This window comes from Meriones unguiculatus, chromosome 15 (assembly GCF_030254825.1).
Source record: "Meriones unguiculatus strain TT.TT164.6M chromosome 15, Bangor_MerUng_6.1, whole genome shotgun sequence".
NCBI classification, from domain to species: domain Eukaryota; kingdom Metazoa; phylum Chordata; class Mammalia; order Rodentia; family Muridae; genus Meriones; species Meriones unguiculatus.
This window is the reverse complement of record NC_083362.1, coordinates 18,484,296-18,500,741: the sequence shown is the minus strand read 5'-3', so window position 1 is coordinate 18,500,741 and position 16,446 is coordinate 18,484,296. Positions and strand designations below refer to the sequence as shown.

At 42.1% G+C, this 16,446-nt stretch overlaps 1 protein-coding gene across 3 annotated transcripts in view; it reads right to left on the bottom strand.

Annotated features, from left to right (window-relative positions):
- Window positions 1–16,446, bottom strand: part of Efna5 (ephrin A5) — a 274,227-nt gene that overhangs the window by 159,075 nt on the left and 98,706 nt on the right. The gene's annotated exons all lie outside the window — the stretch shown is intronic.

Below are 16,446 nucleotides of genomic sequence, written 5' to 3'. Positions count from 1 at the left end.
ATTCAGTCAAGCAAACAAACTTGATAACATCATAACTAAAAACAGGACTTGAATATAATCTGGAGCACAAGCATCGTGCTGTAAAAACCGCATCCTATTTCAGAACTGAATTGAAAGGTGGCTTTCTCTCTACAGAGTAGGCCCTTGGTTCCTAAGGAGATCTGTGTAAAACACTGTAATGGTCATCTTGGTGAAGGGTGAATGGGAAGAATAAACTTCATTTAGAAAGGACCTTGAAGAAAATCACAAAAGTCAAAGAAACCTTCATTTCCCAACACAGAAAATCAGTCCCAGAGAGACAGCCTGCTATCCAGGGGCCTGGGGCCAGCAGGGCTGACCATACACCCAAAGTGAAAACTCGGGAATCAAGGTTATTATTTAACTGAGACAAACTAAGAGAAGAGAAGCCAGTTTTTAGAACGCTGAAGTTGAGAACGGACATAAATTTTATGAAATGAATGGAGGCTGCAAAATGCACTCTCTTCCCACCTTTCAGCTGGAATATCATCAATATAATTACAACTTTTAATTCAAACATTTTAAATCACACATTTATTTATCTCACATGTGCATATGGCATGATGCGTGTGTGGAGGCCAGAGAGCCAGTTGAAGGAGCCGCTCCTCTGCTCCCACCGTGCAGATGCTCTGGGATTCGTGGTAAGGGCTTCCACTCAGCCATCTTCCCAGGCCCTGGTGTTATTACTAATGAAAATATTTTCTTTCCCTTGGAACTTCGGTTGGAATGATGATTATTTTTAGAAGGGCAACAACTGAAAACAAAGGAATGCTGCAGACGCTTCTTCAGGTCATTTTTACCAAGAGGACCAACTGGCAGGGCTGAAACCTGGAAAACACTTGCCTGACAGGCGAAGGACACATAACAAGAGGAAGATGAACTGCACAGCTGATGTGAGCAGTGCGCAGACGCGTGCAGTAGAGATAAAGAGCCTTCGGCTGGGTGGCTATTGAATCAGCCCTTTGTTTTTGGCTCAGATGTACAGAGAGAGAACCCAGGCAGCTTCCTCGTCATAGGAAGCCGTCCGTCAAGGTTGTGCCAACCTGTGTGGATGATGGTGATAGGACTAGTGCTCAACTGTGATCGGTGGAACCCAGAGCAAGCCTTGTCAAGCAAAAGTCTCCTTGGAGAATTTACTCCGGAGGCCGTGATGGTCCCCAAGCTAAGCACAACTGCACAGTTCACACAGAGAGGGAGAGAGCACGGACAGGGGCAGACACTTTGTGTCGCGTTGAATATGTATTTTTACAAGCTGATGTTTTGTCTTGCTTTGATCTTTTTTTTTTACACAACCAAGCCTTAGGGAAGCAAATAATTCACCCAAAGTTTGTCAACAACCACATTTCCTAAAGTAGAGCTCCTGACACATCCTAGAACGCTGTTACTACAAACACAACAACAGCCCAAATACACCTGACTGCCACGGCAGGAACTCTCCGCTTCCCTTTCTAATAGTTAACACTAACCAAAAATACCAGACCTTTTAAAAATGAAGGTGCCCCACCAATCTTAATCTTCTTGGTAATTAACCAAGAAAAAAACAAAACAAGACAAAACAAAAAAACCAAAACGTGTGCCATATCCCTTAACATACATACAACAAGCAAGATGAGCACACATTTTCCAAAGGAAAAGGCCATTAAGGTTTAGGACGTTGAAAACCCCACCATTCACCACTAAAGACCTACACTTTCAGCCAAAAGTGGACTTTTATGACAATCATTCCTTCAATTCATTTCTCATAGAGACTTGAAAAGATTTAATCTTTCAAAACGTTGTCATATATATGTAGAGGTGATTCCCCCCACCCCCTTGAAGCTGTGGCTTCAACAGAGTTATGAAATCCTGGCCACTCTCTACAGCCCACAGTGGAAGAAAGCATGCCAAAGTTCTTACTGTCTCTGCAAAGAGCAGGGAGGGTGGTTGGGAGCCTTCTATACGCTCGCCTTGTGGTACGGAGAGTGGCAGCAGTGAGGGAGAAGAGCCACCATACACAGGATGACTCGGCTGCTCACACTGGCAGCAAGGTGACTCTACTGACTGTGCTCAGCGCTGTTCTCAGCCTGGGTCAGCTAGGCTGATCCTGAAGCGTTCCTGAGAGAGGCACCGTTCTACCACTCCATTTAACAGGCAAGGAAACAAGCACAGCGGAGAAGGCAGAGAAAGACTCAGCTGTGAATGCGGGCTCCCACGCCTCTGCCGATCCTTCTCAGTGATCCATCAATACTGGAGAGCTGGCATCTGCCTAGACTGGAGTATCAGCACAAATATAACTGGGGCTGATACATAAAGTGGCTGATTTGTGCACCATCAGACAAACCCTGCTTGCAGGAACAGGATACACCTCCTCAGAATTTTAAGGCATTACTTGTTTAGGTTTTTTTAGGTCTACACAAGAACGTTTTGGTGTTTTCTTTTTTTGTTAATTAAATTTTTATTTTTTATATATTAATTACAGTTTATTCACTTTGTATCCCAGCTGTAGCCCCCTCCCTCAACCCCTCCCCATCCCACCTTCCCTCTGTCATCATCTCCCATGCCCCTCTCCAAGTCTACTGATAGGGGAGGTCCTTCTCCCCTTCCACCTGACCCTAGCTTATCAGGTCTCACCAGGACTGGATGTATTGTCCTCCTCTGCGGTCTGGCAAGGCTGCTCCCCAGCTCAGAGGGAGGTGATCAAAGAGCCAGCCACTGATTTCATGTCAGAGACAGTCCCTGTTCCTCTTACTAGGGTGCCCACTTGGATACTAAGCTGCCATGGGCTACATCTAAGCAGGGGTTCTAGGTTATCTCCATGAATCGTCCTTGGTTGGAGTATCAGTCTCAGAAAGACCCATGTGTCTGGATTTTTTGGTTGTGTTGCTCTCCCTGTGGGGCTCCTGTCCTCTCCAGGTCCTACTATCTCCCCCTTCTTTCACTGAATTCCCTGCACTCTGACCAAAGTTTGGCTATGAGTCTTGGCATCTGCTTTGATACACTGCAGGGTAGAGTCATTCAGAGGCCCTCTGTGTTAGGCACCCATCCTGCTTCCTGTTCTCTCCTTCCTTCAATGTTCATGCCATTTGTCTTTCTGAGTGAGGATTGATCCTCCTACCCAAGAAGGGTCCTCCTTCTTGCTCAGCTTCTTTATGTGTACAGATTTTAGTATGATTATCCTATAGTATATGTCTAATATCCGCTTATAAGTGAGTATATATCATGTGTCTTTCTCCTTCTGGGATACCTCACTCAGGATGATCTTTTCCAGTTCCCACCATTTGCCTGCAAATTTCATGATTTCCTTGTTTTTAATTGCTGAGTGTTTTTAATTCCATTGTGTAAATGTACCACAATTTCTGTATCTATTCCTCAGTTGAGGGACATATGGCTATTACGATGATGTCTTCACATGTAGCAAATACTGTCTACAGCCATGTATGGCACAGTAAAGTGAGAAATAACAGTTCATAAGTCATGCAAGGGAATTCCTGGGTCTGCCAGTTTGAATGACTTCTCTAAGCTGCACAACATGGAGACAATATGAGTTTACTTGTGAGAGTTGGTCTGGGGAATAAATGAGACAATGTGTAAGATGCCACTTTGTAAACTGCAAAAGAACAAATAAATGCAAGTTGGTTTTGCTGTTGCAGGCTTCTCTTAGGATTTAGATTGAGACATAAATATATTTCAGAGGTAAATCCTAACACAAGGCCACATAAATGCACTGGGGAAGAGTGATGGGGAGAGGAAAAGAATGCCACTGATCCAATTCAAGTAAACACCCCAGAACTTAAGGTATTTACTTGGGTTCCCCCAGGGACCTTATTAAATCACAGGCAGGCTGCAGCCACGCTAACAAACTGGACAAGTACTAAATGCCTGCTCCGTAGTAGCCGGAGACCCTGCATGGGCAGGCTATAGAGGTGATGGGGAAGACCAAGTATGACACAGGGGGATACTGAAAGGCAGGAAAGAAGCTCTCATCCTATCCACCACTCCTCACTGTCTCTGCTGGCCCAGCTTGGTGAGAAGGCTCTACACTAGAAGGTCAAGCTGCATTTCCCTAAGGAAAATACACTCGCCCGCTAGATCCTTATCTCCAAAAGATGTCATCTCCATTATATGTTTCTGGAAGCATCCTTGATATGTCAGAAGGCCTTGACCTTGAACAGATGTACTTGTTCTAACAGAGTGTTCTCTCTGAAAAGGCACTATATTTTTTTTGTATCCAGTGACATTAATGTATCCAACGGGATTTCTATGGAAGTTACTAAACAGATAATAGAAATGATGGGTCCGTAATCTGACATTTGTGGTGTCAGTTGATACAATATTGCACACCATATTTGGGACCGACCAAAGTAGAGTTCTCTTCTCAGGAGATTCTGTTACCCAAGGCCTAGGGCTGCTTTCCATTTCCACTGGAATTTGTCAAACCTGGTCACTTTTTCAAATGAAGAAGTGAAGAAGAGAAAAAGATAATTTCCTTTATGATTTCCTTTCATAACTGAAGCATATTGAATATTGAAATTTTGTCTAAATGAGTGATAATCATCTTCAGGTGGTCGTTTGTCATAAGTCAGTGGAAAGGGAGTGCACACCATCCAAGCTCTTCTACCCCTCATCCTACTGTCTTTCTTTTAAAAGGCTTTTAAAAGACAGGGCTTTTAAAATTTACATTTTGACCTGGAATATGAATATGTCTACAATTATTCTTTATAAAAGGAAATTAACAGGGCCCTGAAATGATTCCTTTCAATAGTCAAATGTTTTTGTTCTTAACATGTATGTAGTTTTTTTTTTTAAGTTTCTTTCCTGAATAGACTGCAATTGATGTCCAGAAAGCTGGCTGATCACCCTATTATTTGTCAGCATTGTAATTTGAATGGTAATGATAATAACAGTTCATTTAATAAGACATTGTTTCCCATAAAATATTTCAAGGCTAACAAATTAAAAGGCGTGGGAAATTAATTTCTCCAAAGTATAAACAGATGTATATTAAAAGCACATGACTTTGTCTTAGAAAGAAAACTGATTAAGGCTTTAAGGACCTTTTTTTTAAAAGTCCTCCCATCCCAATGTTCCAATTCAGTCTCTTGCCAAAAATAAAGGAGGTGTTATCACTGGTCATTTTCCTGTGCCACTGGTATAGGGACAATTAATATTTATACAATACAAGCAAGGTTCTAATAAAACAAAACATGCTAACAAGTAATTTATGATCATAGAAACATTAAGTCAGGGAGAAGGGAAACAGTGATAGTATTTTAGGGAAAAAAGAATGTGCAGAAAGTGATTGACAGGGACAGAGAAGTATTAATAAGATGCAGTCAGGGGTCTCTATTCAATCCTTTGGTTAGCCAACAAATTACCATGTGTCAAATGCTATGTGGCCAACCTTAACCTCATCAACTAGTTTATGAGTTGGGCACTATAATTAATCACATATTTTCCAATAGGGAAACTGAGTCTCAATTTTTAGTCAACGTTAAAGTGCTGAGAAATGCCAGCGCCAAGCCTCAAATGCCCACTCTGCATGCCTCTGGAGGGGCACAGGCTCTTAGAGCCTGCACCAGCATCTCCTTTGGGCCAGGTCTAGAGGTCACCATGCCACTGGCCTGGCAGCTGTGCGTGCCTGCAGCTGCTGTCTAAGCCCCGAGAAGTGCTTAGCTCGATCTGGAACCGTGTCTTGGCGATGTCCCGTAGCCTGGGCACTTGCGGGGTCGCTCACCCCTTGCTCCACGCTCGGCACTCTGTTTAACATATCCCACAGAGACAGGCGCAGAGAGCAGAGCTTTAAAAATAACAAGTCTTGGCAAACTCCTGACTTATTAGCCCACACACCAATTCACAGATGACTGGAATTCTCAAATCAGATTACCCGACAGGCAATTTCATTATCTTGCTCTGGTACACCTTCAAAACCTTGAGATAGCCAGATAGACATCACCCATTAATCTGTTTGGTCGCCAGTGTGCAGCTTTGTAATCCTATTTGTGCAGCTGCCAGTGTTCACTTTCCTTAATATTTTCAGGTCCGTTTTTATATGCCATTTTATGCATTATAGAAGAATCGTGGTCATTTTAATATATATATAATTTTATTATATTTATTACCAGACAACAAATAAGATTTAAAAGTAATTGACTTAAAAGAGATTTCTACCCCTTTATCTCTCATAGGTCACATAAAACTGAGTATTACACACTATGGCATGTGAAGTAAATGCTGACCACACCTGGGTTTAATTACCCTGGAAGAGGAGAAAGGAATGCAAAGAATGGATAATGCCTTCAAGTTAAATGTACGATACACGCATTCTTCTATAATAGGAGTTTAAACAGCTAACCTGCTTTTACTGTAACTATTCATTTAGTCTCAAGATAAATTTAATGAAAAAGAACTTTGTCAGATAAAAACTTACTGTGAAGCTCTATTTAGAGAACAGAGTAAAGAGAGTATTCGTTCTACTTCTTCCTCATCCTCCATTTGGAAGCCTGAGCAAGAAAGAAAAGCTTCGCCTGGACCAAAAACATGAAACCCCTTGGTGCCTTCTATCTGGCTTATAGGCAGTCCTCCTGGATACCACAGGATCAGGCACTGGAGGCAAGTCATTCTTACTCTGCTGCTACACTCCCCTTCTCCCACACAGAACAATCACTTCCTAATCCCTTACACCAACCACTGCCTTCTGGGTCAGTGAGTCAAAACCTTTGCCTTTCTCTGGTTCACACACACCCTGAACTGCATTTGTGAATAAGCTCCATCGAGGCCACCAAGCCTATCATGAACGGTACCTTATCTGCTTGGGGTACTTCTCAGCCCTCTACCATCTCCCCAGATCCACGTTTTCCTTCTAGAGACATAGCTTAGCATAACCCAGGCTGGATCTGAACTTGCTGCTTGGCTGAGGGTGTCCTGGAATTCCTGATTCTCCTGCCTCAGACTCCCAAGTGTTGGGATCACAAGCATGTGCCACGATGATTGGCTACTTCCAGCACATTTCACTGGCCCATTTCACTTATCCATTATGTGAGAACTATTCTCAATAAGGTTAGACCATGGAAAGAAATTAAAGACATTATTTGAGCCAAACTCTCCAAGTGCCTGCCCTAAATCTCTCTCTATAGCCCTAGATCCTGTGTTACTCGGAGCATTCCTATCTTTTGTGTCCTTTTGTGCAATCACTTCCTTATAGCCCATGTCCACAACTAAGCTGTGAAGTCCATAAGAGCAGTGGTCGTGTCTGTTAAGCCACATATCAGTCCTTGTCTCCAGCACCGTGAAGGGCACGTATTAGGTGCTCAGTTCCTATGAGTTAAATGAGATAATGGCAGAAAGATGCAGGGCAGACAGCAGGCAGCTGGCAGGGAGCACCATAATATACCCCCCAAGAGTAGGCTGTCCCATAGCCCACGCTGAAGTTGATAGAAAATCATAAGTTGTGGTGCCTGGGTCGTAACAATAGAAGCTGTTTTCCTATTATTTTTATTCGTGATTATTAATTTAAGATAATGGGTTTCATGGCGATGTTTTCATGAATGTACATAAGACACTTTAATTTCCCTGCTCTCTTATTCTCTTTTTTCAAGCAATTCCCCTCATCCCTGCCCCCCCCGATTCTACGTATAAAGGAAAATGTGTTACACTTATGTATAAAAGCCATTCTTTCTTTGTCATGTCTTAATAATGAAATGTGTCAAGTGACATCCATAGAAGTGCATTCAGGTTATATATAGGTTATATATAGGTTAATAGGACAGTCTCCTGCACTCTGCTCTGTGTTCCTCTGAGTGTGGAGCTGTCTGCACAACGGAGTTTCTAAAAGAGATTCTTCCTATTTAGTAAGATGAGAGAGATTTTGTTCAATGACCATAGTGACAAATGACCCTTTCCAGAGTTTCCTTAAAGACAAATTGCTTGAATGTACAAAGTTTTGTCACTTTTGTTTTTAGAACTGCTTTCACGTTTGAATAATCATTGCTTAACCTCTCACAGTGACCGAGTCAAATGTGGTGGTCAACAGCATAGATTCAAACAATAAGTTCAAATTATCTTTTTAAAAAGTCAAGCAAACCTTCAATCAGATGGTAGCATCCATCTGATAGTGTGGTGGGGAGGTTTAGCTAAATATAAAGGCCTTAGGATAATGTGTGACACACAGCCGACATAAATATTTGTTGTTATTTTTTTTTTAATAAAAATAAAAAATCTGAACCCCACAGATCTTACATGACTTGTTCATGCTTCCACGGAGCCGACCACAGCCTGTAGCTTCAAACCCAGTTTCATGCCACATAATGGATCACTCTGTTGAAAAAGCAGCTGGCTTTTCCCCGCTTTTCTTTTCCACATTGCAATGAACAATAATTTCCTGGCTTTCAAGAAATAGTAATTTTTAAATGCTTACAACCTGATTATATTCATTAAAGATTTCCAAAATAGTTCCTAGTCTAGCAAAGTGGAAATAGCACTATGATTACATTATTATAAAACTGGGGATGGGGGGAATATATTTCTCTCCCAAAACTTCTTGAGAATCAATATAATTCCCATTATACTTTCCCTGCTATTTTACTCTCCCTTTCTTTATTAGAGGTTTAGATTTGAAGCAGCTCTAAGAAAAAAAGAATAGGAATAGAAAGAGACTTAAATTGTTCTTTGTCCATATTAAGGCCAAAGCTTTGGCAGATAAAGGCAAAAGGGAAGGTCAGACGCTGTGACCTAATTATGTCCTGACTTACTTTCTTATCCTTTTATTAATGAGAACCATCCAATTTAGACTGGTTCAGTAATTATGTAACAATAAAAGCCATATATGTTTAAACATGTAGCCTTCCTGGAGTATATTCACTTTCTAGAAGGGGAACATTTATGGAGGAGAGAGGGAGAAAAAAAAAAAAAGCTTTGGCTTGTCTGAGGCAGCCTTGTGTTTCTCCTTTCTCATACATGGCCTGCTACTTTCATGATTAAGGAAAGTGCTGGAGCTGGAAGCGAAGCGAATTTCCCAGCTGAGATGGGCAGCTAGGAGTGTGAGAGATGCACTGATGTTTGGGGAATACACACAGAAGGGGGAGCTGGGAACCAGGGAGATTTCAGACGACCTGGGCCACCCCTCCCCATCATCCCAGAGGCGCTGTTTCAGCACTCTCCACCTTCTAGCCTAACTTGGTCCTCATTTCCTCCACAGCTATTCTTCACTGTGATTTTGGCTGTCTTGTTTTCTGATAGTACACTGTGACTCCTCTCCTACTGCCATTTAACTCTTTCATACGTATACCTCACTAAAACCAAAGCAAACCAAAACACCTCAAAAATATGTATTTCTTAAGAGAATCGTATTTATTTGTAACCCTGTTGGGATACAGAATAGTAGTGGACCCATGTGAGTAATAAGTGTTTACTGACAAGAAGTGGGAATAAATGAATTCCTCTTGACAGTAATGATGTTTATATAATAACTCCCTAACAGTCCCTTCATAATTTTCCTCTCTTACAGTATAACTCATAGCAGAATGCTCACTTGCTCACTTTACATTTTTATCAAAAATGTGATTACATCTACTTGCATTCACTTCATCTCATATATAAAACTTTAAGTAAGATGTGCAATCCAAAGAAATACGTTCTTAGAGCTATTTGGAAGTCGCTTATTATACCTGTAGAGAAAGATTTTCCACACCCAACCTAGAGCTGACTGTGTAGTTACTCAAAGGAAACAGAAATGTCCCCCTCTGTAAAGACTGGTAGTAGAATGAATTGATGCTTTCAGCTATCCTTTGAGGAGTTTATTTGAGGTGTGTGTGGGGGAACCAAAAGCAAAAACGCTCTTGCTGTATGCTTTCCTACTTTAAACCTGAGAACATAAATATCCTTTGAAAAAAGGACTGAGTACAGACACATTGCTTTGCATAATGTGTGCTCTGAAACTGACTGAAAGAACAAGCTGGATGCCAGGATAATATCTTCATATCGGATCCCATCTCAAACCTGTTACTGTAAAACACTTTGGTATTCTAAGAGTATTAGAATAGTTACGCCAAAACTAGATTTATTCTGTTTTCTCAAAGGCTCGAACACTGACAATTCATACCTCTTATGCTGAGAATTTATGTTGCAAGATTGCTTTCACAATGAAAAAAAAAACAAAGAATGAATTGCTTTCAGCTTCAATTTTATATATTTATGTAAATATCTACAGCATACAAAGATTTTCAATTTTTATAAAAAAAAAAGTATTGGCTATATTATCAAACGGAATGACCCAGTTAAAGCTTTTCAAATACTGTAAAACAGTGAGGGGCCAGGACAACGTGTTATCTGGTGTTTGCTGGTGGGAGAAACCGCTGTTTCTGCTGAAGCATTGAATCGCTTACTTTTCTCTTGCTGTGGCTGAATACTTGACAGAGGCAAATGAAGGGCAGAAGGAGGCATTTGAGCCCATTGCTGGAGTGTGGAAGCCACAGCAGCTGGAGACAGATGCTGGTACCCGAAGCCTTCTTCTGCTCCCCCTTTTATTCTGCTTGCGATGCTAACCCATGGGATGGTATCATCCACACTCAGGGTGTGTCTTATCTCCTCAGTTCACACACCTTCGGAACCACGCTCACAGACATGCCTAGAGACATGTGTCAGGGGATTCCAAAACCCAGCCAAGTCGATGAGGGCCTGTGTGTAAAAACACTAGAGGATACTCTGCTCTCCTACTTGGTGAGCGAACTGTTCTCTTTTATTGTCACCTGTCTGTCCTACTTTCTTTCAGCTCCTGGAGTCATTTTCCACCTGTTGGGTTGGAGTGACCTCACCTTTCAGCTGGCTGTAGACAGAAGTCAGTCCATTTGCTCTTCTGCTTCCTACGCTCATACATGTTATTGCTGAGCTGGGTGACATGGGCAAGGGACTCCATGTCCTTGAATAGCACATTCCTTAACCATCAAAAGCGGACGGCACACAGCAGGACTCTTCTTGCTGCTATCCCAGGCCCTCAGTCTAGCAATGCACGCACACACCATCCACCATGAAGGCTACACGCTGAGACTGTGATTAGCACAAGAACTCCCCATGGAAGGAATCCGGGCTGGGCCTGTGATTCTGTGACGCGAGTGCAACCTCTACATCAGCTTTACAAATCTAAGATCTTTCTTTCAACCAGCAGAGAATAACAGCTTTGAAAATCTATGGGGTCTTAACTGTCAATAAACTGGCCCTTCAAGGACAGGTGAAGTACCATACTGTAGGAGACGCATAGAAGCTAGAGTCGGTATCAGAAACAGGATCCCTAAACTCTGCAAATGTTCGATGCTGATGATCAAACCAAGACACCCAAATATCCATAATGCAACCTACAGTTCCTACTGAAATGCTTTCTTCAAGTTATGCTTCAAAGACATAACCTTGGCTTTTAGAGGTTATTAATAAGCCAATAAAATATGACCTACAATTTGCAAGACTCATGCCCTGAGTGATATCACTTATATTAGAGTCCATGTGACAAATATCTCATGCCCTTATCTCCCAACCCTAGATGGCTTCTTTCATGAAAACTATTTGAATAATCAGGTTTCTCTTGTTCTTCAGCCACCAGGAAACTAAAAGCTAAATTTAGTGCTTGAATAGAAAGTTCTAAGGCCATCTACCACGTGCTGCCTTAAATATTTCCATCTAAAGCTTTTTAAACCTCTTTTATCTCTATTCCAAGTGACTTTTCAAAACATCTTTTGCCTGATACTTCAATGTACTTGTAAGTAGCAAATGTGTGAGTTATATACCTTTCTGCACTCTCAAGGATGAAAATAAACGCCATGCGGACCAGGAAGATGTTACAAGGAAACCCAGGATACTCAAGATGTCTACACAGCCCGTTCCCCTCTAGATAAAGGCATCCCTGCTACCCCTGCTAGCTGTGGCCAAGCGACTCCCGAGGAAAGGCTTCCCACATCAAGGAGCTTCCATGTGACGGAATTACATTAACCAGTATCAGCAACTCAGGCCCAAGCATATTCATTCAGAATTTTTCTTTCAGCTCAGTAATGTTTCTTGATCCCTTGACAAAATTAACGATGTAGCAATTCATTACTGACAGAGCAAAAAAAGACTGCCACAGTGCTCACGAGCTCTAATAAATTATGGATAATTTACCAAATTAGTACCGGTGAAATGAAGCCCTCTTTTATATTTTCGTTTATCATTCTACCTAGCTCTTCCTCAGCCCTCTTACATGTACCGCTCTCAGAGACGAGCAGTCAGTTCTGAAGTTACATTTTTCTAAGTCCTCTCTGTGTGTGTTGTATTTTGGAAGTCGCCACTCACTTATACAGATACTATTTCTCCAGCACAGTATGTTTGTCCGTTTTGTTTTCTGAGACAGGGTTTCTCTGCGCAGCTCCAGCTATCCTGGAGTTCACTTTGTAGACCAGGCTCCCATCAAACTCAGAGATCCTCCTGTCTCTGCCTCCCGAGTGCTGGGACAAATGGCATGTGCCACAAAGCACAGCCCTCTAAGCAAATTTTAAAGTACAAGAGCATTCAAATCTAGTGTGAATGGTGAGCTGCTGTCAGGTCCTACGCGCATGCTCACAGCAAGCTGGATTTGAGCCACTGAGGGAGTACACAGACAATGAACACCTGTGTTATTTGTCAATGTTTCCGAAATCTATGACAAAGTCAGCAGACCTCTGTAAGGGGGTTGACCTAAGTAACAACATTTTCTGGAACACTCACTGTGCAAGAAGACTGACTCTGCCATCACAAAACTCTTAATCTAGGGAAAGTAACAAAGCTGGAAGGAAACCTTTGTTTTCTTTTCTTTTCTTTTTTCATTTATTCTTCAATTTGGGTTTGAAAAGAATATTGGTGGATGACCTTATAAAGCAGAATTATTCTTAGCATCCAGATAATTTCTTGTGGTAATAATGGGAAATTATACTCATTATGTAGTATTTATGTTGGAAGAACCAGCATTAAATTATGGAGCTGACTGTTTTTGTTGTAAAATTCGAGGGGAAGGGCCTCGTTTTCAGTGGATTCACAAACCAACATGAAAGCAAGTAGGGTAAGGCCATAATCAGCTGCTGGCTTTGCAACCTTCCAGATGACGGCACAAGGCAGATGCAAATGTTTTCTTAAAGCCATACCCAACTCTGAGAAAACAGACTTAAATGCCCTTTGAAAGAGCAAGGTTCAATTAACAGTTCATTCTCTTTATTGATCAGACCTTTAAGAAATGACCACTCTGGTCCTAGCTAATTTTGAATAATTTTAGACTATCAGGTCACCCCCAACCCAACCCAAAGTCAAGCTTGACTTTTCCAAGCATCAGGCTTACTCTGTCCCTTTCCTGAGACCCTGGCCATCACCTCCTGCTGCTTTTGTGTCCTTTCTTATGGTCAGATGACTGTTTTTTTTCTCCCAAGCATGATTCTCCCTTTTTCTCTGGAAGCTTCCATATTGGACACTCACAGACCTCTTTCTTGCTGTCTTGGTTGAGGTTAATATTGCTGTGATGAAACATCATAATAAAAAACAACTTGGGGAGGAGTTTATTTGGCTTACATATCCCAACTCTGTCCATTGAGAGACAGTAAGGCAGAAACTCAAGCTGGGCCTCAACCTGGAGGCAGAAGCTGATGCAGAGGCCATGGAGGGGTGCTGCTTACTGGCTTGCTCCTCGTGGCTTGCTCAGCCTACTTTCCCATAGTACCCACGACCACCAGCCCACGGTTGGTCCCACCAATAATGGGCTGGGCCCTCCCACATCAATCCCTAATTAAGAATATGTTCTACAGGCTTGTCTACATCCTATTCCCATGAAGGCATTTTCTCAGTTGAGATTCCCTCCTCTCAGAGGGCTATAGCTTGCATCAAAAGGACACAAAACTAGCCAAGATGCTTGCCTTCCTAGCAGTGATGGAACAAGGGGTTTTGTCTCCATTCTCTCCCACTGTAAGACTACCCTTTCTAAAGTTCTCACTTTACAGCCATCCTGCTCCAGAGTCAACTGTGGGCCCTGCCCCCTTCCTGGACATACAGCTGGTTAGCTTATGATCTTGAGTCCCTTGGAGGGGGCCCTGTTTATCTCCAAAAGGCTCCATCCCCAAGGGACTCAGAAAATGTGGTCCAAAAGACTATACCTGTAGAGAAACATTTATTCCTTCAACATAAGGAGCAGGGCCAGGGTGGGGGTAGGCGCTGAGCTGGGTGGGAGAGGGATACTTTGCAGGCCCCATTGCTTCCCAGTCTGAGCAGCTGGCTCTGTTTACTCAAGTGTCTAGCATAAATCATTTTCTTGGAAGATGCTGCAGGCAAAATGGGCTGACAAATTACTGTTAGAAGTTGAACTTTTGCGTCTCTGTCTTGGCCTCCTGACCTTCCCTCCATTCCACATCTTCAAAATTCTAACATTTCACACCCAGTTCGCCCAAGAAATCCTTCCAGGCCCCTCTACCATGCCTGACTTGCTCATTCCTTAAATCTCGGCAACATCTGATAACCGCTTGATGTTACTGCTTGTACATGTCTTGCCGTTACCGAACCACACAGTCTGTTCTCACTCCATTTCCAACATCAGTGCGTAAGCTGTGTAGCCCTTCCCAAACCACCCAGCTCCACCGCGAGCACCAGTGAAGGTCTGCCAAATATTAAGATATTGGCGAAAGCAGGTTACTTTTCTCTGTTTCCGTTAGCCTTTTGATATGCTGGCCTTCATCAGATGACACTCCAGTATGCACTTCCTAGCAGCAGCAGCAGCATGCAGGGGCCTGCGCAGTCCCTGTGAGACCCCTCACACCGATGCTTGTCTTCTGTTTCACTCTGTGTTTTTCTCGGGTTTAGAATTTTTAGTGTGGTAAGAGTACACAGTAATACACATCCGACTCCAATTCCTCATTATCTGATCTCAGAAGTATGTAAACGGAGTGTTACATAAATCCAGACTCCAAGCACTGCACATAAGAGCCCAGACTTCCCACCCCACGCCCTTCCTCCTCAGAATCTACACAACTCTCATTGTAGGGATCTGGTGATAGAGAATTGAAAGTTGGAAGCATTCTGGCAAATGTAAAGACCAGTAATATGACATCACCGCAGCTGAAAGCCACAAAGTCTACCCCAGAACTAATGGGCACCGACCAAACCCTGATAGAATGCTCACACTGCCATTATAAGTGAGAAGGAAGAAAAATAAACACATTTGGAAATTTAAACCATGCCAGGAACAAAAAATATGAGTGGTGAGACCACAGAAGAGTATTTTTTATGGGGAGCTTTCAATTTTATCAAGATAGAGTCAGGGAAATATGCATAGCTGTGCTATCTAGTCATACGCCAAGTTTTCATTTTGTTTTATGTTTACATTAGGGCTTCTCTTATTTCATCTGTTTATGTTTAATAAATTATATTATATCAAACCCAGATTTGGAGCATCTCAGCATAAAATACTTGAGTGATTCCTGTTAATATTTTCATAGGATTTAAACTTTCGATTTTTCGTGTTTCTATGGGAAATAACACCGAAAGGTATAAATTTAATCCAAGTACATTAGTACATTGCTGAATTATGTGTCTGCCATGTGCACAGGAAAACTGGCTATATCTGTTATACGATTTACACCTACTTAGAAGTATGTATGTATTATTTCCAGTTCAAGAAATAGTGGATACATTAATCATCCAGTAACTTTTTCCTTTATTACACATAACATTTTTTTAAAACCAAGAGCTAAATGATTAAAAGGCTCTACCAATCAATAAACTGGCAGATAAAATTAAATAAATAAATAGATGATTGACAGACAGATAGACTGATTGATAGAGAGAATGATAGACAGACAGACAGATAGATGGCTGAGTCAATCAAGTTTCAACTCTAAGAAAGAAGAGGGTGGGGAAAAAGTCAAGTTTATGTGATGCAGCATAACTTTAACTTAACTGCTGTTTCACTCGGTGTCCGAGAACACGGCTTCGGAACACCCTTTGTGATGTGTACAGAATGCCTTTACTATTGTCCTTTCGGGAAGGCTGGCAGTAGGCTCTGCACTTTGACCTCCAACCCTGCCTCAGCAAGGGGCTCATTGATATTCTCAGAAGTTGTCTCTCAATGGAAGACAACCACTGAAAAGAGAGCCCCCTCTGGGGCTGGTGGTCCCTACTCCCACCCCTTGCTCTGGCCCCCTCTGTAAGTGGTAGCGTGCAGGTCTGGTCAAGCCCAACAACTCCAGGGCCTCCACAAGCCACTATTTTTCATGTCTATTTGATAGGTCTTTTCCTTGCTATTCAAAACAGCTTTCACACTCGTGTTTATGTGTGAGGGCTTTCTATTATGGCCTCATATTTGATTAATTTGCAGCATTCATGTGTCTAATTCTCTACACACAAAGGGGATGAACTAGCTTGGACTCCATCGACAGGGCATTTCTGCCAGGAAAGTTCAAATGCAAGGCAAATGGCTGC